The sequence below is a fragment of the Aptenodytes forsteri genome, unplaced genomic scaffold (genome assembly GCF_000699145.1).
Source record: "Aptenodytes forsteri isolate BGI_AS27 unplaced genomic scaffold, ASM69914v1 Scaffold443, whole genome shotgun sequence".
NCBI lineage: Eukaryota > Metazoa > Chordata > Aves > Sphenisciformes > Spheniscidae > Aptenodytes > Aptenodytes forsteri.
This window is the reverse complement of record NW_008794170.1, coordinates 932,698-956,401: the sequence shown is the minus strand read 5'-3', so window position 1 is coordinate 956,401 and position 23,704 is coordinate 932,698. Positions and strand designations below refer to the sequence as shown.

Below are 23,704 nucleotides of genomic sequence, written 5' to 3'. Positions count from 1 at the left end.
CTGGGGATAGCATGGGGAGTCACAAAGCAGGTGAGCAGAGCATGGCTGTGTATCGTGTTTTCTCAGAAATGCCCAGGCTTGAGCAGAAAAGGTGAGTGAAGAGTCCCAGTATTTTTCTGTGAAAGTCTCAGGACACGGTGGGGGCTGTGGCTATGGGAGGCTAATGCTGCACCATCTCTTTTGTACAGTGCTAAGCCATGCTCTGTTAGCATCCTACCCAGCACAGCAGCTGCAACCTATCTCTATGGCTCTTAATTTTCTGGCCTCACATTTTCTCTGCTGCCTGGCAATGAGAGCTGGGTGCCAGGCTCTCCTTGGCCCTTCTCGACAGTCCCAGCTGTCTCTTGCTTGCAGGGCGTCTTTCCTCTTCCCCTCTCTACAAGCATTAACTGATTAATGATCCCCAGGAAGGTATTTGAGCAGCATCCTCCGTGCTGAGGTTTGCTGCAGCAGCCATTCCCCGTGCACCTTGTCCATCCTCCAAGGACGGTGAGGTGGGTACTGCTGCCTACCTGCACCCAGTGCCGGCAGCCCCTTGGCTCCGGGGGTCCTGACTGCCCCCAGCCCTGCCTCCCTCCCTGGGTGTGAGCAACCTCTGGTAGTGGGGTCTCTGGCACTGCCCAGCTGTCCTGGGGAGCAGGCACTGTCCCTCTGCATCTGAAGCCATACGTTAATCTCTTTCAGCAAGGAGAAAAAATAATTTAGCAGCTCATCAGCTAGCTAACAGCTTGGGATGCAGACGATGCGAGACCACTCCTAATTAGCTGCTTTCCCATCTTCTTCATTTGGAGATGGGTAAGGGGGAAATGTGACATTCCCTGAAAATGCCTGCCCGTGGTAGGGAGAGGTGGCGTTTTTGCAAAGGCGATTTGGGGATGCATCTATATTTAATGTCTAGATGTTGCTATGGAGAAGCTGGATGGTGGCAATCGGGAAATAGCACTTGGGTGAAAAGGGACCGTGGCCCCCAGGTGATGTTCCTGTGGGGCTTCCTGCTTGCCCAGGTGGCTTGTGCTGGACACTGGGGTGGGCTGGACCCCCAGGGCAGGGCTGTCCATGCAAGCATGATGCAGGCTGGTGTCACCTGCCCTGCTGCCCCTCTGGAGAGGAGGGTTGCGGATGGGGGGACTGAGCAGAGAGGATGGGCAGGCAGAGGAGCTTCCAGCAGGCCTGAGCATGGCAGCAGTGCCCGTAGTGAGACCAGCACTGACAAGGAGCTGTACGCATGACTGTCCCCTCTGCACGGTGAGATTTTCTTTAAAAAAAAAAAAAAAAAAAAGTCACTTAACAAATATGTTTCAGGCCTTTTGGGTTTTTCCCTGTGATTAAGTCTAATAAGAAGAGACAGCGGAGGATTTATTAGTATCTGCTTGCTGATTTTCAGCTTTACCTCTGTTGTGACAGAAGATCTAATGCTGTTATTCCTGAGCAAGGACTTCATGACCTGACTGCAGAGCAGTGTCCTAACCCTTTCCCAGCTGCCTTGCAAGGCAGGTTGCGCCAGTGTGGCTACAAAGTACTGAGTGGGGGGGGGAAATAAAGCAGCAGCAGAAATTGGGATGGAGGAAAATGTTATCTGAACATTGACAGCATTGCCATGGTAACGGGGCACCTGCCAGCAAATGCGGCAGCGTGGCACTGCGGGCAGCGTGGCACTGCGGGCAGCGTGGCATGCTGTCATCCAGGCTGCAGAGGGCTGGTGAGATGGAGAGTCTGTGCTTTCCCCTGGGGAAGCTGGCAGGAGCCTTGGGAAGATGCTCTGGGGAGGTGATGGCAGGGTAAGAGGCAGCTCTGGGAAATGACAGTCCCTTGGGCAGAGTCTGGCCTCCTCTGCCTCCCCCCCATCTTGTTTCACATCCACGCCGCCGTGCTCGCAAGGAGCCAAAGCCTCGGCCGCAGCCCCAGTGCTGCTTCCAGACCAGCCTTGCAGCGCGGCTGCCTTTCTACCCAGCTGCTACTTGACTGCAAAGGCCGCAATTAGCAAGGTTAGTCATGATGGTGGAAAGCAGTGATTCCCCTTTGTGAAAAAACACCAAGGCTTGGGCTATGTTTTAATTCCCCAAGGAGTGAAACCCAGACCTTCACACATTGCTCATCCAAACCAAAAAAATCCACTGGCCCACAACATCTGCTGGGCAAACACCCACAGCATTCGCCCTGGCCAAAGGCGTTTGCATCCCTGGCCGAAGCAGCTCCTGATCATTGCAGTTCCCCTTCCCCAGCCATCTGTCTGCCAGGCTTTACTTGAAGGCAGAGATCAGCAGAGGAGACCCTGTCCCAGAGAGGCTCCGCAGCACCCCGGTTCTTGGCCCGTTGATGGCTGTGGCTGGGCTTCAGCTCTGAACACAGCTCCGGGGGCCTTCAGCTTGCTCCAGCACCCTATTGCCTTCCTGGGGCCAAACTGCTCTCTGGTGTAAGAGAGGGACAGCATGAATCGGGCCCCTTGGGACAGCACTGTCAGGATGGGAGCATGTTTGGCTGGAGGTATCTCTAGCAATGGGGCTGGTATGGGCAGTGGTGTTGGCTAGGAACAACCTCACTGCCCTGGAGCTGCACCCCGTGGGGTGGGGAGCAAGGCTGCAAGCAGCAATTGATTTAATGATGCTGTGCTGTAATTACCGGCAGTGCATTTGCCCCCAGCCCTGCCATGCTGTAGAGGGAGAAAGCGCCCTTCCAGCCACTGCCGTAGGTCTCTTGCATGCCATGTGAGAGGCAACGTAGGAAAGACTAAGTAAAAATAAACCAGGGTAAAAATAGTCCCACGTGTACCTGCTTTCTATGGGAAATGAGGAAAATTTTGACATTAAGCAAAAAGTGAGATTGAAATTTACCCTCCTAGCTCACCCTCTGGAAACCGGGGCCTGTCTCTGGGTGGGAGAGAAGTGCTTTGGTCCAGTACAGCCCCTGGAAGATGGACAGAAGTGGGCAACATCAGCTGAAGTGAGTGACACTTGCTGCATGTGGGGAGCTGCCCCACCTGCACCCACGTGACCTGGGCAGCTCATCTGGGCTGATGTTCGCAGCACAGAGCTGGACTGCACAGGCAGCTCCACTGCTGTGGAGAGCCTGTCTGCCTGGTGGAGGGAGCAGCCCCCCAGCTGGAGCCGGGACTGGCTGGTCCCAGCATTGGCTGCACCACCAGGTAACCACTTCTGTTTAAGGGGCAAAGAGAGAAGATCCAGTGAGAGCTGTGTCAGGCACCCCCTGTGAAGTGCTCCTGGTCCCCGTTGCATCTGAGGGCATCTCTATCGCTGCAGCCATGGTGAAAGGCAGCTTATGGGCCCAACCTTGGGTGCTGTTTGCTCAAGTCCTGCTGTAGCTCCAGACAGCTGCAGGCTGAACTTTAAAATCTAGCAAATGCTGCTCTGTCCTGAATACAGATGGAGTTATTGCTTGCCCAAATAGGGTAAGGTTTTAAGCTAAAAATCTGGGGTGTTTTCTTGGGCTTTTCACATAGGAAGATGCCTAGGAAGATGCCTAGTTTGGATTAAAGATGTCACAGGGTAGGGACTCCATCTTAGCCCTTGCTAATTCACAAAATATGTAAATGCACCTCTGCGTTGCTTCTTCCCTCTTTTCCAATTTCTCTTAGCTGCTGTAACCTTCCTTTCTGCCCAGCTAAGCTGTCTTGTGCTTGAGCAATGCCTCTGGGCTGACCTAACTTTTTTGTATGCAAAAAGGAAACATACTTAATTACACCAATAGGAAAAGAAAATGTTAATGGCGTTATAATGGAAACACAACCCCACCTAGATTTGTACGTGGCCCTGGTGCATCGGGAGGCCTGGGCGTCAGAGGCTGGGCTGCGTGAGCCTTCGCCTTGGCTATAGGAGCTGACAGCTGGGGCTGTGAGCACTGCGCAAGGCTCATCTCTGCATACAGACACTAGTAAGGCATTAAAAAAACCCAGGCAGAGTTCCCATCCAAGATCTACACAGGCTAGTTGTGCCAGGACTGCCGGTTTGCATTTTACTTTTACATGTGTTGTTTCCTAGGTATTTTTATTACGCAGCAATCCTCATAGGCCCAGATGGGCTGGGCAGTGACTTGTGGGGATACCCTGAGCGTCCTAAATCACAGGATTTCCCAAAACAAGCTGTGGAGGAGCTCCTCTTGCCCTGGGTATGATGCAGATGCCTCCAACTTCTTCACAGGTACAAGCCTGTTCGGTGGAAATTAATCAGTTGCATTGAAGCTGGGGGAGCAGCATTGGCCTCAATATGCCATGCAGTGTAAGATAACAATGCGTTAAAAGTATAGAAAGCAAAGACTTACTGGGGAAGCAGTGCTTCAACCTGGGGACTGCAACCTTAAGCGGTTAGGAACAGCCCCCTGGCACTGGGTGGGGAAATGCCATGGAAAAAGGGGTTCCCTGGGAGCAGGGGTGGATTTGGCTGATTAAACACAGTGGGAACAGACCCAAAACCAGAAGTGTAGCAGCTGTGCCTTGTCCCACACTGTATGACTGTGGAAGGAGCCTCATGTATGGCATTGGCTTTGGCCGACTCTGTAGAAGAATCATTCTCCTGTTTACCCAGTAGCTCTTGAGCGGACCTCTGCTACATGCCGAGAGCGGCAGCAGCCCCTTGGGGCCAGCACCCCCAAAAGAAAACATAAAAAATGAGTGAGACCCTGCAACAATCCAAGTCCCCCAAGTGCCCAGGAACCCCTTCTTCCTGCAAAACCCTGGAATATTGAGCAAGGACCAGGTGTCACAGTGCTCAAGTTTAACAGGAGCAACTCCAGCTGTGGTTTTTAAGAGCCTTTTGATATGCTGATTCCCACAGGACCAGATGCCACAGTGCCAGCTGGCTCTAGGGCAGAATAACCCTTGGGCAGCATTTTGGTGTGCTGCTACAGGGACTCAGGAAATCAATTCCAGCCAGCAATGGAGAGTGCTAAACACCCGTGGTGAGCCCTTCAAGGGCAAATGTATGAAAGGGCAGTGCTTCTGTTAATCAGAGGTGGGAAGGAGGAGTAGCTGAGAGCAGGTGAGTGCAGAAGATCCTCCTGGCTTTGTGCATGGGCAAAACTGACTCCTCAGAAGAGCGACAGTCTCTCTTTATTGTCTGTGTATCGAATGAAATGGGCTTTTCTCTGCCACCTCCTTGCTCTGTGGAGGACAGGGGTTGAGACTTAAATCTGCACCTTTGCAGCCCCCCTGGAAAATTCTCCAGAGTCTGTTGCACAAAACAGGGCTAAAAGATTGGCTGAGACTCATCCATCCATTTGACTCTTGCTCTTTCAGAGGCCTGACTTAACATCCAGTTGTGTTTGGTATTTAACTCTGCAGTCTGGCGGGGCAAGATGGGGCATTGGTCCTGGGAAAGCAGATTTTGGCTTGTTGCTGCAGCTCCTGTGACAGCAGGAGGCTGAAGGCTGTGTCTCGGTGGTGCGGCTGGCCATGTCAAGCTGTATTGCAGCAGGCAGATCAGATCCAATGGGAGGCACTGGGTCTCTCAGTACACAGTTATCCACCGTCGTACCATTCAAAAGACAAGCCTCCCCAGGTAAGCATAAGGAACAAGGAACCTGCCTGGGATTTGCCACAGATGTTGGAGCTGATGAACAGCAGAAACTAAGCTATTGAAGCTCATCTGTACCCTGTTACAGCAGAAATGGAGGCAGCAGTGGCAAGACCTAGAGACTTATAAGAAGTCAATTTATTACATGCCTTATCTTATCCTCCCAGATCCTCTTCATTTCCTGTGTCCAGAGAGAACAAGGGCGACACATTAACAGTGCACAATAGCAGAGCAACCCTTTCTGATGGCTTCCATGGGCTAAGTCTGAGCAAACTACTTTTCTAATTATGGCCTCTGTCCAGATGGATCCCAGACAAATTAGTAAGTGTGAAAGCCAAAAGGGACCATGATTAGATCTGGTCCTTTTGGGTGCCGCTGCCTGCAGTATCTCATCTTGTTACGGGTCATCTTGAGCTGGCCTGCGCTGACACATCCGATAGGAGTGTTTGACTATGGGGACATCGTAATGGGACCAGACATGCCCTGGGCTTCCCTCCTCGTTTCTTGCTTTTTCTTCTAACTGGCAACCAGCATGGCCTGTAGAAAGCAGGGAAGAAACATTACCCAGTTACACTAGCTAGGCTTCTCATGCATGACACACAGAAGCGAAGAGATGCTGAAGTCATTGTTGCCGTTCATGTGGTCCACCTGTCTGAGACCTAATGGAAGTTTATTGAACCTTACTGGAGTCTGAATTCAAGTTTTTCTCTTCAAATCTGTTCTTTATGGGCTTGGTTGCATTATAGGAGCTCAATAAAAACAATCCTTTAAACTGAAACAGAAGAAAAATGGTCATTACAACACATTCCTTTCCAGGCTGGCACATGTTAGAAATGTTCTTAATTAATAGCACGTTGGGAAGAAAAATGAAAGGGAAATGTTAAAGCAAGATCATGGACAGATGTAGAGGAGGAGCCCCATGAAGGAAGATGTCCACAAAGTCTCTCCTACCACACAGCCTCCAAATTGTTCCCAGGAGAGGACTGTGGAGCCAAGGCCTGGCTAGATCAACCCCCCCTGCTGATCCAGGCTGTGGCAGGACGGTATACTTTGGTGGTACCAACACAGGAATGTAGGATGAGGAAAGGACAAGAGCAGACAGTCTTGATTTAAATGGAGAAGCTGTGCGGTTCTCCTGGTGAATCTGCCAGGCTCATCTGCCTAATGAAAGGCATGTTTTAGTTTCTGACTAAAACTTTAGTTCCCTTTGACTGGGTGAAATGGCATTTTGCAAAAGGAGGAAAGACAAATCACAGCATCTGAGAAGGCTTGGTACCTGTATTAGGCAACACGTAGCCAGCTGTTGTGAGGTTGTGCTTGCTAAAAGGGACTTTCTGGGTTACGCTGGATGGAAACAAGGTCTGATGAAGTCTAGATGAGTTCATCTAGAGCCAGTTAACAAAACATCCCTCAGCACACTGACGTCTCCATGCTGTTATACAAGGCTTTTCGAGGTCTACTAGAGCAACCTGTGTTTTTAGGCTGGAAAGGTGCTCCCCATCTCTGCTTTACCTTATATGTGCAAATGAAGGAGGAGAAATGGGGAAAAGACCCTTTGACACCTTGTCATTCCTGGACTTTTATTAGCACAAGCTTCCTTCTCAATGCAAAACACAGTTTTTTTTATGTGTCGTCTTTGTTTTGTTTGCTTGGAGAGAGCACTGGCACATACTCCAGGAAATTAGCTCTTAACTACATTTATGTAATTGGGGAGGGAGGGGGAGGTGTGTGTACACTGACTTTGGGGAAGTTCAGTCCACAAAAACAAACCTCGCTAACTACACTTGGTTCTGATTAAGGAAGATAAATCTGTCAATGAGAGGCTAAATTTACCGAGAGTGTAACCTCCCGCCCCTCGCCCCACCAGCGATGGTCAGGCTGCATTTATTTCTGTTGGGCAAGCTCCAGAAAGCATTGGGAGGTGAAAAACAATCCCCAGAAATGTGAAAAATGTGGAACGAAGTGGGGGCGGCAGGAGGAAGAGTGGGGGAAGAGAAGCTCGAGCGACTAATAGCAACATGATGGGTACAATTTAAGCTCTTTTGCTGCTTCCACGGCTGAAATAAGAAAGCCCAAGATGCATCCTGAAGCCCAAGATGTGCGTGCTGAAAATGCAGTGAAGGGAATCCCTGCTTCCCTGCTATAGGTGGGATCCTTGCAATTGCAGAGCTGAAAGAGCGATGCTAAACCTAAAATGCAAAGGGGTACATGTCACCAAAGCCATCTTTGTGCTGGTCTGTACAGTCAAGGTGTAGCAAGCTCTCTGCAGTCACCTGCCATGAGGCCAAAGCTGGCCTTGGACACACAAGGCAGTGGCTGTGTTAGGCTCATCATAGGATGTGAAGAGAGTTGGAAGGACTAGGCAGCAGCAAATCTGAAGACACAAGGCAGGTCTTGCAGTTGGCTGAGTGATGGTCTGGGTCCCTCGTTACCTTAAGGTGGGAGAGAGATGATTTTGCAGAGAGCGCTATGACAGCTGCTTGTGAAGGATATCTTCAGTACTGCTTGGTCGCATCAGTGTCACCTGCAGGGCCCTTTCTTACAGGGACACAAGAGCTTTTGTCACATGCTGCTGGCCAGAGCAAGCTGCTTTTGGATGTATTAGCCTGCCCGCTGCCACCAGATGGTCCTAGCTGTGTGTGGCTTGAGACACATGCCAAGGATGTCCAATTTACTGCTGACCTAGCTGTTTCTTTTTGTTTTGTCAACATTTTGCTCTTTTTAAAGCTTTATTTGCATCCTGTAAGGAGCTGCTTTTGGTCACACTTGGTGTTTCCTTTCGCAGCCAAAGAGAGGGATGTGTTTGGCCCTGCCAGGGAAGAGTTTTGTGAGCAGAGATTCCCACCTGCCATAGGACTGATGAACCACAGCATGGCAATAGCACCTCGCCCCCCAAAATCATGTACACCATGATATCCCCAGCTCACATGGAGTGAAGGCTTCTGTAACCACCTTCTCATGGGCTCATAAAGGTACTCATCTATCTGTGTTACCATGACAGTTGTCCCTTTGGTTAGCTTGTCAGGAAATAAGCTGGTTACCTCCTGGATCAAAGTAGCTAGGAACCAAGCTTTCTAACAGACTGATGAGGGACAGGATGGCATCCATAGCACATGCTTCTCATCCATACGATAGCCACCACCTTGACCTTTCCAGCAAGTACAGACCTGCTGAGGATAATATGTCTAGGACACCATCACTGATGGCTCATGGACTCCAGTCTGCTGTGTGTGGGCACTGGGAAGGACACCACACATCCAGAGCAATCTTTCTCTAGCATGCAAGAGATGTATGCATATTTGAGATTTGGCTAGCTACTCAAACCTGTCATTGTTTTCGATTAATCAATAAGTCACTGACATCCACTGGCCATGAACCAGAAGACAAACCCGCTTGGTTCAGGGTTTTAGCCCTCTATAGCAATGCTTTTTGTGGAAGAAGTGCTGGGAGAGGGGAAGAAACTTGCTCACATGGTCATTGGCAAACAGAGACCTCTTACTTCCAAGCTTGCTCTTGGAACTGTTTGAACTGTCTGATCCCTTCTGAATCTTGGGGATATCAGAGCTGAGAAAGCCATACTGACACTGAAAGGAAGGCTTGGCTCCTGAAGAACCCATCGTGACTTGCTGAACTGCTATGGAACGTGGCTGAGTTTGGTGATAATCACATAGCACTGCAGCATCATTTTGTAGCTCAAGCATGAGAAGCCCAAAGGAGATGTCAGAAAAACAAACAACAAACAGACCAAACAACAAATTGGGGCCAGATGCTCAGTTGGTGTAAAGAAGTGCAGTGCCATTGGATTCGCTGAGCTGTGTGGACTTCTGCCAGGTGAGGATTCAGCTCTGCTGTCAGAGCATCCCTGTGCTGCCTTGTTCTAGTAGCTTTGGCTCTCTCCAATGGTCTATGCAATCTATACAACAAGGACATGTTTTTTTAACACACTTTCCAGCTGCCAAAATAAACCCTCTCTAAGATACAGACAAAAAAGGCATTAACAATATTGGCATGTGCTCTGGCTGCTGCATTTCCTCTGACTCTCCCTAGCTGGACCTTGATAAGCTTGATTTCTTTGTCACTTAACTCTACCTCCTTAATGAGATTTCCACTGAAATGAGCCATGCTGGGTTCCCATCTGTGGGAGAGCAGGGCAGCTGCACTAGTTGATGTCCTTTAAGAAGTTAGTCCAGGGAGAGCTGCTCCCATCCTTAGCAAGTTCAGACCCCGCCTGAAAATGAAGGCCTCCTGGAGCTCAGAAGCTTGCAGGAACACAGGCAGCTCTGACTCACTTGGTGCACACTGTGCCTGTCCCTTTGAAGCACTTCAAGTGCAAGGAAGAGGCAATATTCATCCCCAGCAGCAAACCCAAGGGGTGAGGCTTATGATGACCACCTTACACACCACCACCACCCAAGGACTGAACCCCCCCCCTTGGTCTTGAGCCAGAGACAGGGTTGGTTGGTGCATATCTAACAGTCACCCATGGCCTTTGCCTAACCCAAGTCAGAAGAGGAAGGGTGGTGTGTTTCTGTCTCCAACAATTATAATTTATCAATACTCAGTGTGCAATAATACACCTGCCACCAGTTTCCCTCTTAAATATTTCCTTTCAAAATTTCATCTCCTCTCTTCATGTCCCCTGTCAAACTCTCAAAACATATAAGCTTTTACTATCAGTCTTCAAATAAGCTGATTTGGGTTCTTGTTTTTGTTTCTTACACCAAAAAGCTTCTGTTCAGTTGCTCTGATTTTGCCATTAGAGTTTTTAAAATGGGTTTGGGATAGATGAATTAAATTCAGCCAATGCTCCAGAAAACGTCTTGCATGCAGTGACATAGCCAGTTTTCTCTTTCCAGATGTGGCATCAGTAACAGATAGACCAGTAGGGGCGTTCACTGGCTCCATTCTTGAGGAATCTCATGTTTGTTTTCTCTTTGGTGGGTCAGCCTTTGCTGATACACAAGAAATGTTTTACATCTGGGCTGCTGTGAGGAGAGGAGCAATGGATTGTACATCTTTTCTGCAGTTGTGTTTGTATGGTTCAGTAGTGGATGGACCCGGAGCTCAGAGATGTTCCTCCCCTTGGGACATAGTTTCTGCAGCGTGATGAAGCTCGGAGGTGGTTTTGAAGTGGGTCAGAGACCAGATTAGGATTAGAGTTTGGAGAAGGAGTTTGTCATGGTTTTTTGGGAGGAAGGCCTCATTTAAAATGTAACAAGGAGGATATCCTGTCCCAGCCATGGGGTATTTTTGCAGAGAGGATCTAATCTGGGGTTTAGGTCTTTTAGGTCAGGCTGGCTGAGACATGGGGGTGAACCTGCACCCTTCTGCTTCTGTATGTTTTGGGGAGAGAGAGGGAGGGTTTTTCTTTAAGTTAAAAAAAGGTGGGGACAATATACATGTACTTCCTTATTTCCCCAGCCTCTCTGGTAAAAACAATCGCATTAACGTGTGAAAATGATTTACAACCTGGTCTTTATGCTCGCGTCTCCTCCAGGCAAGGCGAGGTGGCGTGAGGGGGGATGCAATTATCCCCTCCACTCCGCAGAATCATAGAATCATTAAGGTTGGAAAAGACCTCTAAGATCATCGAGTCCAACCGTCGACCCAACACCACCATGCCCACTAAACCATGTCCCTAAGTGCCGCATCTACACAACTTTTAAATACTTCCAGGGATGGTGACTCAACCACTTCCCTGGGCAGCCTGTTCCAATGTATGGGGAAGGCCCCCTGATTCATTGCAGGGAAAAATACAGAGAGTTTTTAAAGGATGATTTAGCAAAAAGGCAGGAGGAAGGTGCTATGTGGGCTGATGCCGTGGGCTCAGCGTGTCGGCCTGTCCAAGGGTACAAGACAGGTGCAGGGCTGCAGCGGGGTTGCCTCACCCACACACGGCCATGTGAGGTAACCTCAGCCCTGCTGCCTCTCCCCAAGGATACCGGCCTGAGAACTGCCGGGGGAAAATCAATATGAGGGCTTGGGCTCTGCCCTCTGCTCCCGCAGGCTGAGGCCTGCTGCCTTCAGGGAGGGAGGGAGAAGGTGGCAGTGGGGTGTCCCTCTCTGGTGATCTTGCTTCCTGGTTGTCCTCAGAGGATGCAGGGAGATGGTTGTCTGTCTGTGTCCTCGTGGTTACCACCATGGAGGGGTGCTGGGCCTGATGATGGAGGTCCATGTAGGGGCATTGGGTCAGGACTATGCCTGTAGCCACCTTAGGGCCAGCAGCCTTCCCTTGCCCAAAATGGCCGCCGCCTCCAGCAGGGCAAAGGTACTGCTGCTGTCGCCGTCCCCGCAGTGGCAAGCAACCACAGCCCTGCAACCCCTTGCTGTGGCTGCCACTGCTGCAATTAAAAAAAATTAATTGTGAGACTAAAAAAACCCAAACCAAAACAACCCCTGCATGCACATTTATTGCAATTATCCAACAATTTTGTAGCTGATGAAAATAATATAAGGGCTTGGGAAGAACTGTAAGTTATATTCAAGACTTCTGAATGTGTGTGAATGGATTTTATTAGAACTGGAGGTTTTAAAATATAATTACCCCTTTCTGCTATAAGGGCTCTGCCCATGGAGGGGCTTCCCAGAGCGTGGTGATGGCGGTGCTGCTGAGATGTGCTCTCACGTCTGCTCCCCGCGGCTTGCACGGGCCTGAGTGTGGGCTCTTCAGCTTGACGCTTTGGCCATGCCAAAGCCTTGGGTTAGATAGTTCAACCTCCCATTGAAATATTTTGGTTTTCCTTTCTTGGGATTGGTGGGACTGGATGTGTGGTAAAGCAGGTCGTCCCCATTAATTAAAATGGTGGCTGGACTCTTGGTGGGGTGCAAGGGCTCCCTGGGGTCAGTCCATGGAGTCCAAGCCTCAAGGAGCAGCCCAGACCTCCACACCTCTGAAGCCTGGACAAAGACATTGTGGTCCAAGCTGACTGTGAGGGAGTCCAACAGGGAACAGCAACTCTTCTGGGGCAGCCAATGCCCTGAAACGCTTCCCATGGGCAGGCCCTGGAGAGGAGGTTTTTCTCCCATCTCTTGTGCCAGCGTAGGAAGGAAGCTACATTGCTTGACCTGTCACCTTCTGCAGCTTGTGGGGTGGCTTGTGTGGTCATCTCCCTCCCACTGTGCTTGAGCTGGCACTGTTCTCCACCCAGGGCATCCCTTTTATCTTTTCCAGGATGGAAACGTTGACCTGAGTGAAAAATCTCTGGGCTTGTCTGTGTGGCGTGCACTAGATGCAAGAGTGGATGGTCCCATCTAGCCTCGATCCTGCCAAGCTGGTGTTGGGATGGTGCACGGTAAGTCCCGTCTGAGCGGAAGGCTGCTGGGAGCACAGCTGCGCTCCAACTCTCCCACCATCTTGGCTTGCTGGCGTGTTTCCCTGATAAATGAGCTGCTACATTGGGGAGCAGAGTGGGGAAGAGAAACCATTGCCCAGACCGCACACAACAGCTGTGATCTTGACATGGGCCCCCTTAAGGCTGAGGCACTCTTTCTCTGTGAGGGAGAAGGTCTTGCTTGGTGGGGGATCTGCAGTCTCCTCCCCTAGACCTCAAAGCCCCCAGTGTGCTGGAAGAGAGGGTGCTCTCCTGCAGAGTTTGGCTCCATGATCAGCTGTGGTTCTCTGCCCTGTGTTGGCTCTGAGACTTGGCCCTGGGCTGCTCTGGTTTCGCTGCCATCTGAGTAGCTTTGCCCCTGGAAAAAGGGTGCAAGGGACAGCTTGCGTCCCCAAGGCTAACTTATTGACCTAACCGATGGCAGGCATCTGCTGAGAGTAATGGACAGGTAATTTTCCATGTCCATCTTGGACTGCATATGGATAAAATTAGGGAAAAGGGAAGACTGGAAAAGAAACAGACTGCTTTTTCAGGAACAAATGAGTGTATTGAAAGGGAAGGGGAGGGAGGAGAAACTCAACCCTTTTCCCAGCTCCCTTGCAGATTGAATAAGATGTCCAGTGCCCCAAGTACCAAATGGTCTCAATTTGCTCCTGCGTCAAATAGAGCTGGTTCTCAGCTGGCTGGGGCCTTGGCAGGGCCATGAGGATGCATTTCATAACAGCAGCTCTTGTCAAGAACAACAACAACAACAGCATCAAAAACCTGTTGAAACTGTGCTATGCTCAGAACAGAAAACACATGCAAAGAGGAAAAACTCCCTCAATGAAAAAGCCAATGTAATTAGCCCTGACAAGCTCTGCAAACCAGAGGCAGCCAAATGGTGGAAGAGGAGGGGAGAAATAACCCAATATCATTTTATAGGCGAATGTAAATGGGTCATTAGCTGTCTTCGAACAAAATGTTCCTTGGTGGGGAAAGCAAGGGGACAGGCCTCGCTGTAGGAAATATTGCAGAAAGCCTGGCAGAGTTTCCTGCGGAACAAGCTTTTGTGAGATGCTGGATGAAAAGATTGCTCTGCTTTCTCCTGTTGCAAGGAGAGCTCCCGGGATTTTCACCTTCAAGCTAGGGTTAGGGTGGCAGGGCACAGGCACTTGGAGCTCCTGCCTGATTGTTGAGGTGGAGGGGGACTGCTCTCAAAGTCAACTCTGAGCCTCTCCACATCATCTTCTCCATCAGCAGAAGTATTGACCTGCGCTAGGGTCTCCTGAATAGATATGACTAACAGCAAGCTGAAGGTCCTCCTGCTTAGGATTTTGCTGTGCTAGGTGCTGCACAGTCATCAGGGAAGACATACAGAGTCCTCTCCTGATGTCAGAGCTCAGCTGGAGCAATGGAGTAGTGAGAGCAGTTGGTGTAAAGCTAGAGCAGTAGTAACAAGAGGAGGGATGCATGCAAACCCAATGCATGCTTGCCTGGACTCTGAATCAAAAAACACCTTAGTCAATAGTACCTGATCCTGTTCTGCTGCCCCTGCCACCCACAGCTCTTCCCCTCTCCAATGGAGGCTGGACAGGAGTGCTATGGCATCCAGCTACTGTTTCCACAATCTAGCAAGGAAGAACCTTTGGGCCTTTTAGCTAAGACTAAACTCGATCCCTGCTGCTTATGGTCTTGATAGGGAGACTGACTTTACCTTTCCATATTGTTAATAAATATACCCTAGGAAGGGTGGCCTTGGTCAATTTTGCTTTTGCTTGTCTTGAGCCTCTCCCAGTCTCCCTCGATAATAAGGGCACATTCAGAAGTGGTTTCAAAAGGGGGAACAAACTGAAAAGATGGACTTGGTTGCTGCAGAGATAATCAGCCTGTTTGATACATAACTGTCCTGTGTGGCCATATCAAGGCCACTCAAGCCAGCATCTGAAGCCCTATATACTAGGAGCAGAGACATACCTAAGACTGCTGCATCCCTGAGCTTCCAGCTCAGCTTCCAGCTTCCAGCATCAGGATTTTGGGGGTTGTCCAGGCCTGGAAGTTTCCATCAGATCCAGTGTTTAAAAGCCATTGTTAGATCTATTGTCTTCAAGTGAGTCTAATTCTTTTTGAGCCCTCTTATATTCTTGACTCCCACAAAGTCCTGTGGCAATGAGTTCTGCTGTTTAACTGTGTGCTGAGAGGAAAAGATGTTTCCTTTTGCAGTGTTAAACCCATTGCCTGATCCTGCTGCTGCAGGTCACTTAGGCCTTGGACTGTATGGAGTAACGACTGGCTTTTGTATCCCTTCATAGTTGTTTTTGGTTGTGACTGTCCTATACGTTTTAGCTCTTTGTCCCCTTTCTGTTCATACCTTCTCCAGACTTTTCCTGTGCATGTTGAAGAACAGCATCCTAGTAGTACTTGGTTGATCACCGTTGCAAAAACCACTTATTTTTTCACACTTCGTTTTCTACCGTCTCCTCCCTTTTGTGAGAACCTTAATTTAGTTAATTTAAAAGCCTTTGAGGGATCTTGTCAAAAGTTATTTTGAAAATATAATGCAATACATTGCACTTCTCCCTGCATCTTCCACTCTGCTCTCTTGCAGTTCCTCCTGTCTAGCTTGGCATAAACTACTTGTAATGCCCAGGATTTCTCCTGAAGCTCTCTTCAGATGTTGCATTTTGCACTTTAGATTTTTTTGATCCAATCTGCGCAGCACTTACGATTTTCATGTTTGGGCTCTATCAGAGCTCTTAGGTGAATTACAGCCTGGTTCTGGCAGCTGATTTTTATTATCCATACCTTGGCTTCAGACAGTTCAGGTCTCTCGTGACCTCTTTAGAATGAACACAGACTGCAATTAGCTTTTCTGTGCTGGTCTTATTTTCCTGGGTGTGTTTAACAATGAAGTGTATCATGTGCAAGTATGTGATGTGAGTGGGGTGTTGGAGCACAGCTAGCAAAAAGAAGTGTTTTTCTTAAGCACTGAGTCCTCACGTTTGTTTGGATTGTTTGTTTCTGGTCTCCCTGTGGAAGATCTGAAAGTTTCAGTTTACTTGTCCCACAAGAAGGGTGAAACAGATGGATTCAGAAGATCAGTACCTCCTGTTCACTCTCTCTTAATAAATTTTTAATTGACTCATAATACCCTATATCTTACTCTGCAGTATTGTCAACAGCCTGTTTCCAACAGCTGGTTGCATCTCTCGCTCTGAGAGAACCCACAGAGTGAGAGGAGGGGAGACATCCCCTTTGTCATTGTGCAGGAATGCTGATGGATAGTTTTATTCTTGTTACAAATTTAAAATACTTCTACTTGCCTATTACAAATAACAGATTCGTTGCAGATACCAAGCATGCATTTCTTGGTTTGACAGTGAAGGCTGTACGAGTACAAACATCCTTCTGAGCCCAACCTTGAAAGTACCGAACAATCGAGTTGAAAGTTTCCTGTGTACCTGCATTAACATCACTTTTGCTGTGGTCAGTGATGCACCTGGATGCTTCCTCACATCTGAAACTTTCTGGGAGATCTTCTGTGCTCCCCTATAGCAGACTGCCACAGACAGACGTTTTACAAACTGATCTGGCCTAAAGTCTCTACTGGAACTTTCCAGGAACACAACCTGGATGAACAGGGTTGGCATCAGTTCACACCTGAATGTGCAGTAGCCAGACAATGAAGCCCTCTTGTCAAGAAAAAAACCCTCTGATCTTTAGTGGAGCAAGAATTTCATTCCCAAGTTTCTACATTTTTTAAAAAATGACTTTGAGGAAGCTGAAAAACTGGCCCTGGGAGGTCCCAAGCTGACACCATTGAGAGCAGTGGGAACTGAACGGCACTGCTGACACCACTGAGGTTGTCCAGGTCACATGCAGTCCATGTCCCACCTTGGCTGGCTGTTGGGGTTTAGCCCTTCAGAGGGCTGGGAACATCACGTTTGAGAAGAGGTGACTCAGAGCAATCTAGCTTGAGTACTGCCTCTGGTGTATGTATTCAGGGAAATCTTTGGGTGCAAGTATTGCTGTGATGGAGAGATCCTGCTGCTGAACTTACTGTCATTAATACAAGGCTGGGTGTTTGTAAAGGATCTGTGGGAATCAGGGACCTGGATCCAATGGCAATTGAGAGGTATTTGGTACATAACTCAGTTAAGGTCTCCTGGGAATGCCGGTGAAACTTCTCCTTCATGTGTCCTCAGCAGAAAAGAGACCATCTAGTATATGCACAGAGATGCAACATGCTGGAGGGGAAGTGTGTGTCTATCTACCTAGAGACACACTAAGTCTTTGAAACCTTCCTTCACCTGCTTATCTGTCTGAGTCCTTGATGCTTAGAAATCTGATTTTAAACACAGTAGTTTAGTCCTACCTCAGATCTTCCTCCATTTCTGGTTTTTGCCTGGTGGTAGGTTCTGTTGGACAGTGGACTGGGCTACTTGTTCTTCCTGGCTGTGTCTCTTGATGAAGGCTTGATTTGAAGATAGTACTTCACAAACTTCTCCACCTTAGAGAAATTAGAGAAAAATTTAATGGCCTTATTTCCCATGGGCCAGCTCAGTGCCCAGGGGACTAGAAGCAACAGCTGCACACTTGCAGTTATGGGTGTCAAGGGATATTTTCATTTTCCAAAGCCAGCCCCTAGAAAAAGGGACCCTCAGAGCCATCCCCAGTGGAGGGAATACCCTTTAATAATTCTCCCCGTTTTCAGGAGGGACAAGAGCTGTAAGCTGGTTGCAAACAGCTACACTCAGTTTCCTCTACCCAGTTCGACACGTCCAGGGACTGTGCTGCTAATTCAAGAGCACTGTGGTCTGCTTTCTGCAGCATTTGTTCTCTGCTCCAGCTCTTCCTTCCCACCCCAGTTCCTCAGCCTTCTGTGTGGTTTGCTCCATAGATTATCAACTGGTTTTCCCATCCCCATCCACTGACAGACAGCACGTCCCAAGAAAAGAAAAAAGAAAAACAATGAAACATGAATGCTGCTGCAGCCAGGGCTCCTCTGTCAGGCAGGGAGTGTGTCAGAGCTCTGCGTAGCCCAGCAGCATGACTACAAGCCCTTCTGTGTCTCTGGCATGTGCTTCCCAGTTGTCCCAGAAACACAACACTTTTGTCAGAGGTTGTTTATTAGTCCCTCCATCTGGAACGGAAGCCGTTTGCTCTGGAGAAGAAGCCAGCAAGCTTCACGCTCGCTGTGCACGATGAACACACACAGAAGGCCACGTCCCCTCCTGCCCTCCCAGTGATGCTCTGGTATGCTTCTGGGGACAGCAGTTCAGTGGCATGGGTTTGTGCTTCTTCAGGCAAAACTTCTTGAATAATGAATAGTCATGACAGGCCTGGCTGAAATGATAGGTGGTTTGGTTTATTGAAAATAAACAATATAAACTGCACAGATATATTTACAGTGATGAGCTGCTGCTTTTAAGTGGGCTCTGTTTCTCTTAGATTTCCCTCTTAGTCTTTCATTCCTTCTTCCCTGGAGACTTTTAATGCCTGCAAACAGGTCTCAGTTGGTTGTTTTCATGCTCTGTCTTGAACCATGGTGCGGTCACTGGTCTCTCTTTATCTTTCCCACCATGTTCTTCTCACAGCTCATTGAAGGAGTCTGTTGCTTCCTATGGTGCTGGTGAAATGCTGAACTGTCTATCTCCTTCTTCCAGCCCATTCAGAATGAGGTGTCTTCCCCTTCTCTGGGTGGTAGGTTCAGTGAAACAGCTTTGGATGGTGTGTTCGGATGGTGTGCATGCTGCTGCCACAGTGTGGAATGGGTTTGGGGGGATGATTATAGTGGGCTAAAGAGACCATTGGCCAGCTTCTGGATGCTTGCTTTTCTGACCCAACCTTTTTCCTCATCTAGAGTTGAGGGATTGGGTAGGGTTTGTATGACATACGTACTCTAGCCTGCACCTCATTCTGAAGACCACTGAGAAAGGTTCAATTTAAAACACAATGGTGATGTTTGGCTCCAAGTAAGAGCCTGCCCATTCTGATCTGAGGATTAGTCCATTGATATTTTGCTCTAGCAGGGGAGGTTTCCATAATGCTATCCAGCTGAGCCTGCTCATACTGAGATATTGGCACATTGCTCTTTAGGCTATGAACTTCCAGGAATTTGTAGGTGGAAATCTGACTCGCTTGCATTGTCAAAGCCTGGTGATGGTGGTGGTGAATACAGAGTATGCTGCTCAAGCTGTGCTCTGCTAGCATGAGAACCTCAAGTTTAATAACAGCTTTGGAGTAAAATGGAGAGCAGCTATTGTTCTTGGGACTTTTTCACGCATATATTACTTCAAGGTTTTCCTCTTCTTTCAGCTTAAGTACTTGGGGATAGAGGAATGAGGGAAGCAAGCTGCCAGTGCCTAATGCGTATTTCTTGGAGCAAATGTTTTGGTTTATTTTGTTTTAAACAGCTTATTACAAATGTGGAGCAGCTGTGGATTTTGTGATGACTTTTTTTTTTTTTTTGAAACATAGGGTCATCTTCCTATTATTCCATAGCATGCTTGCTATAGAAAAAATTCTAATATTGAAGAATTTCGAAGTAGTTAGACTCAAGCATGTTTTTCACTTCCTGATCTATTAAAGTCTATTTAGTAAGCACCCTGATGAGAAGGAATCTGGGGTTTCCTCAGGGCTCCCTCTTGTCCTTCCCTTCTGAGACTAAAATTAAGGCAGCCCACAGTTCCACGCATCAGATCCATAAAGGGATTTAGGTATCCAAGTCCCAGCTCTAAATATAGTCTCCCAGCCTATATCCAGAGACATTCAATTTTCCCAGTGTCTTGTGCACTGTACAACAAGGCCTTTAGTTACACTTGAGTGCTCCCAGGATGTCTGATCTGGGCATCCCTACGCATCTTCTCTGAGGAACCTGGCCAGAGAGGATTTGGGGAGTTATGTAGTAGTGCTGTGATTCAGGTTTATGCATTCTTACCCCTAAGAGAAGATGGCAGGATTGTTCCTTTTTGGACCGTAACACCCTGAGTGTGCTGTACAGCTTTGATATAAGGTCAAGGAGAGAGCAGAATTCAAGAGGTAACATGAAGTAGGTAGGGCTCCAGCTCTTTGGAGGGTGGCTGGCAAGGAGGTTTTTTGCTCGGTTTTACTGGAGGCATTGTCAAGTAGGAGGTATTATTGCTGCTTGGGATGGATGGCAGTGAATATTAATTTTAAAGCACATAGTTTGCAAAGTGGTTGCTAGTGCCCTGTGAGGCTGAAGATGGCCTGGCAATTAATTTATAAAGTTATCTCAACTAGTCCTGCAAAAAGAGGAGTACCGATTGCTTACCGGTGCTGGGCAAACACTGTGATGGCCTATGGTAACTCCTGGGGGTGGGTGACATGCTCACTGCCTAGTTGTATATTCTCAACTGTTGTCCCTTGTTGAGAGCTGAAACCCTCCAGCGGGGCTTTTTATTGCTGGGAGAGTTGCAGAGTTCCCTGTGCCTGTGTGTGCCAGTCTCCTCAAGGAGACCTGGTTTTTAGCACAGGTCCATTGCATGGTGGATGCAGACACCCTCTAACAAAGGAGCAGACCCTGAGGATTTTGAGGGAGGAAGCTAATAAGCCAATCTGGCACAGCACTTTCATAAGTCTGGCAAGTCAACCCTGACAACGTAAACAGCTCTTTTGGGTGAAATGTTGCTTTTCAGTTTCAGAAATCTGCTGGCCAAGCTCTCTGCCAAAGTGTGGCATGAATGAGGTGCCCTATATTTTCTTGATCTCCTGTTCCACCCCTTTTCTGCAAAAGGGAGATAACTGCTAGCTTTGCAGGGCTGGCCCATGGTCTGTGGACCTGGGAGCCTTGGTGGTCAGTATGCTCTGCAGGTAGAGCTGCCCTGAGCACAGGAGGTGTGGAAGCCTTCCCTCAGCTGCACAGCACTTCTCAAAGCTGTTTCCCTAAAGGAACTTGAATGGGAGTTGAAGCCACAGCTGCTGCAATAGCAGCGAAGCTCCGACAGAGCCCTGGACTCATCTCCAACTGCCTCCTGCAAGGATCCTCCAGGGACTTGCACAAGATCTGCTGGGGAGGAGGGGGAATGGGGCAGTTTGCTTCCCGGGGTTAATGTCAGCCTTCACAAATCCGCTGCCACCCCCAGCTCCACTGTGTGCACCCAGGCTCTCAGCTCTGAAGTTTGGGAATGCTGGCTTCTAACTTTTGACCTCCCACGCGACTCTAATTCCAAGAAACAATGCCCTAAATCTGCTTGCAATGACAGCTCGCTGATTCCTACGGCATGGCATGTTAAAAGATCTGAATCTACTAATAGGAATTGGCCTGATAAAAGTGACTTTTTTTACCTCCCCACTTAGCAGCTATATGCAGCCCGGGGAATCTAGAAATTAAATTGGCTTTTTTTCAAGCCTCTTCTATGCAACAGAAATGGGACCCCTGCAGTGCAGTGCAGTGTTTCCAATTATATTTTGGGGCATGTTGCTAATTTTTGGCAGACAGAGAGAAACAGGCCAGGCAAATGGCAGGTGGCAGGCTGTTTTCATATTTTACCAGGAGCATGGGGGAAGGGAGAGGGGAGAAGGAGCTGAGCTCTCTGCCAAGAAATGTGACCTCGTGCTAGTGTGAGCAGAACAGTTTTGGCACATGCCCGAGGATGGAGGGCTGGGCAGGGATGGCTGGACCCATTTACATCCCCTCCCGCTGGGAACACACATGCATGCAAGCAGAACTAAAATAAACATGCTTGGGCAACGGCAGCCTCCAGGTCTGGACTTGGGCACCTCTTGGTCGTGCATAGCTCCACCAAGACTAACCAGTGTCACGGGGCACACTTGGGATGCTGGTGTCATCTGCGGAGTCGTGTTCCACCTCTCTGCTGTTATATGTCTCTCTCCTCTGCCTTCACCACATAGTCAGAAAAAAAAATTGGCTTTTCTTCATTCTTTTATTCATAACACAGCTAATGGATTCAAGATGGCACTGTCTCCAGAGGGCCTGGATGATTTTTCAAAGCTATTACACAATCTGCATCTATGTGCATCCATATGCGGAGTGAGGGTATTAACCAGAAGCTAGTACCCAGGATCTGCATATATTTCAATGTGTCTTCCCCCCCCTTAGGACAGTGGCATGGTGACATGAATTTTAGGAGTCAGAAATGTTGCTGTGTTTGAAAAGAACAGTCAGAGCTGGTCTGTGTTCACATGGACCAGGAGCAGAGCACCTGCCTCACCCCAGTGATATGCCAGCCCAAGAGGACTCTGGGAGAAAAAGCACCAAGACTTGGCATGGAGGTTTCAGGATGCTTAATTTAGAAAATAAATCCAAAAAACAAATTGTGAAAGCCATGAAGGAAGGTTCTGAGATATCTTATTCCACATCAGTCCAAAGCTTTTCTTCGGTTGGGTTTACACTGAAGCTTGGGGGTATTAATTTTGTTATAATTGCTGGATTTCATTGTACAGCAGTTAATTCACTGCAGAAAAACAGAAGTCTCTCCTTCTGAAAAGGCTGAAATGAGAGACTAGAGATGGGAAAAGATTTTCCTGTAGAGGAAAAACATCGGTGAAGTGGGTGTGATGTTGCCAAGCATTTTGTTTTGGTGGAGTTGCATCTTTTGTAGGGGACTGGACATACTAGAGATTTATTTCAAGCCATCTTTGCTGCTGTTTGCTTAGACATATTGTCAGAGGTCTTCAGCTGATGGAGTGTCGTGGTGACAAAGAGTGTGAGCTCTGGCCCTCCACAGAGTGGTATGGGGTGAGTATGACTAGCCTTGTTTTCCTGTCTTGGCAGGAAAACCTCTTTGCAGCTCTTTTGTTGGACCTTTTTGAACTGTTCTTGGAGGTCTACAGGGACTTGCAAAGCAGTGATTTCCCAAAGGTGCATTCACCCATGTTCTGCCATTGAGGCACATCCCCTCCTACCCAGTGCTGTTTTACTGTTCCTGGCAGTGGAGGTACCCCAATAAGCAAGATCTCAACAGTTAAGCTCCACCCATCACTCTGCTTATTCAGACACTGACATTTTATCCTCAGCCTCCTTCTGCTGCTGCTATTTTGCCGCAGGGACAAGCCCAGATATTTTTGGCACCAATGCTAATGTTCTTGAAATGTCTTTCAGCTGATAGCAAGCCAGCTAGTTAGGGACTTACAAGATTCTCAGTGACCTTATTTCAGAAGCAAATAGTCAGGGTTTCAACCTGTTAATTTGCTTTCTTGTAACCTGCCTGAAGGGCCTGGAAACTGGGGCCCTGGTCATCTCAAATCTTGGCAGTGTGCTTTCAGGAGGAGGTGCTGCCTGAGGATGGAGGGATATTAGTAATGGATTGTTCCACTGCTAATGGGAGTGTGGTTAATATATTGCAAACCTTATGTTAAACATTTTCTGATCACATGTCTGAAATTAGATGACAAGCAATTTGCCATTAGACCTTCTGTACAGTGATGGGCTAAATCTACCTCTTGGTTTCACTGGTGTAAGTTCAGAAATGCTCTATTGACTCCACCTGAGGGATGCTGGAGGAGAAGGTTGGTTCGATGATTTTTTTTATCTGTCCCCTATAATCCATTTGCTGTCAGTGCTGAGAAGCAGTGTTGGGTTATATGGCCTCTGCATGGTCCTCTGATGGGAAGTCAGTCCCTTTTCAGGCTAGCATCTACCTTTAAAGAGCTGAAAACCATATGAAAATCCATGGCCCATCTGCTCTGGCTTTGATCAGGCAGTTCTGGCATTTTATAGAATCATAGAATAGTTTGGGTTGGAAGGGACCCCTAAAGGTCATCTAGTCCAACCCCCCTGCCGTGGGCAGGGACATCTTCAACTAGACCAGGTTGCTCAGAGCCCCCATCCAACCTGACCTTGAATGTTTCCAGGGATGGGGCATCCACCACCTCTCTGGGCAACCT

The 23,704-nt window shown here is 48.4% G+C and overlaps 1 long non-coding RNA gene across 3 annotated transcripts in view; it reads right to left on the bottom strand.

Annotated features, from left to right (window-relative positions):
- The window catches only part of LOC103901101, a 48,388-nt gene that overhangs the window by 19,981 nt on the left and 4,703 nt on the right, over nucleotides 1-23,704 (bottom strand). For 2 of the 3 annotated variants that reach the window (XR_002086221.1, XR_657706.2), the window contains exon 3: nucleotides 17,211-17,345. This is a non-coding gene — a long non-coding RNA (uncharacterized LOC103901101). Of the gene's footprint in view, nucleotides 1-5,978; nucleotides 6,063-17,210; nucleotides 17,346-23,704 lie in introns of those variants that run through there. The other variant, XR_002086222.1, reaches the window with a different exon arrangement.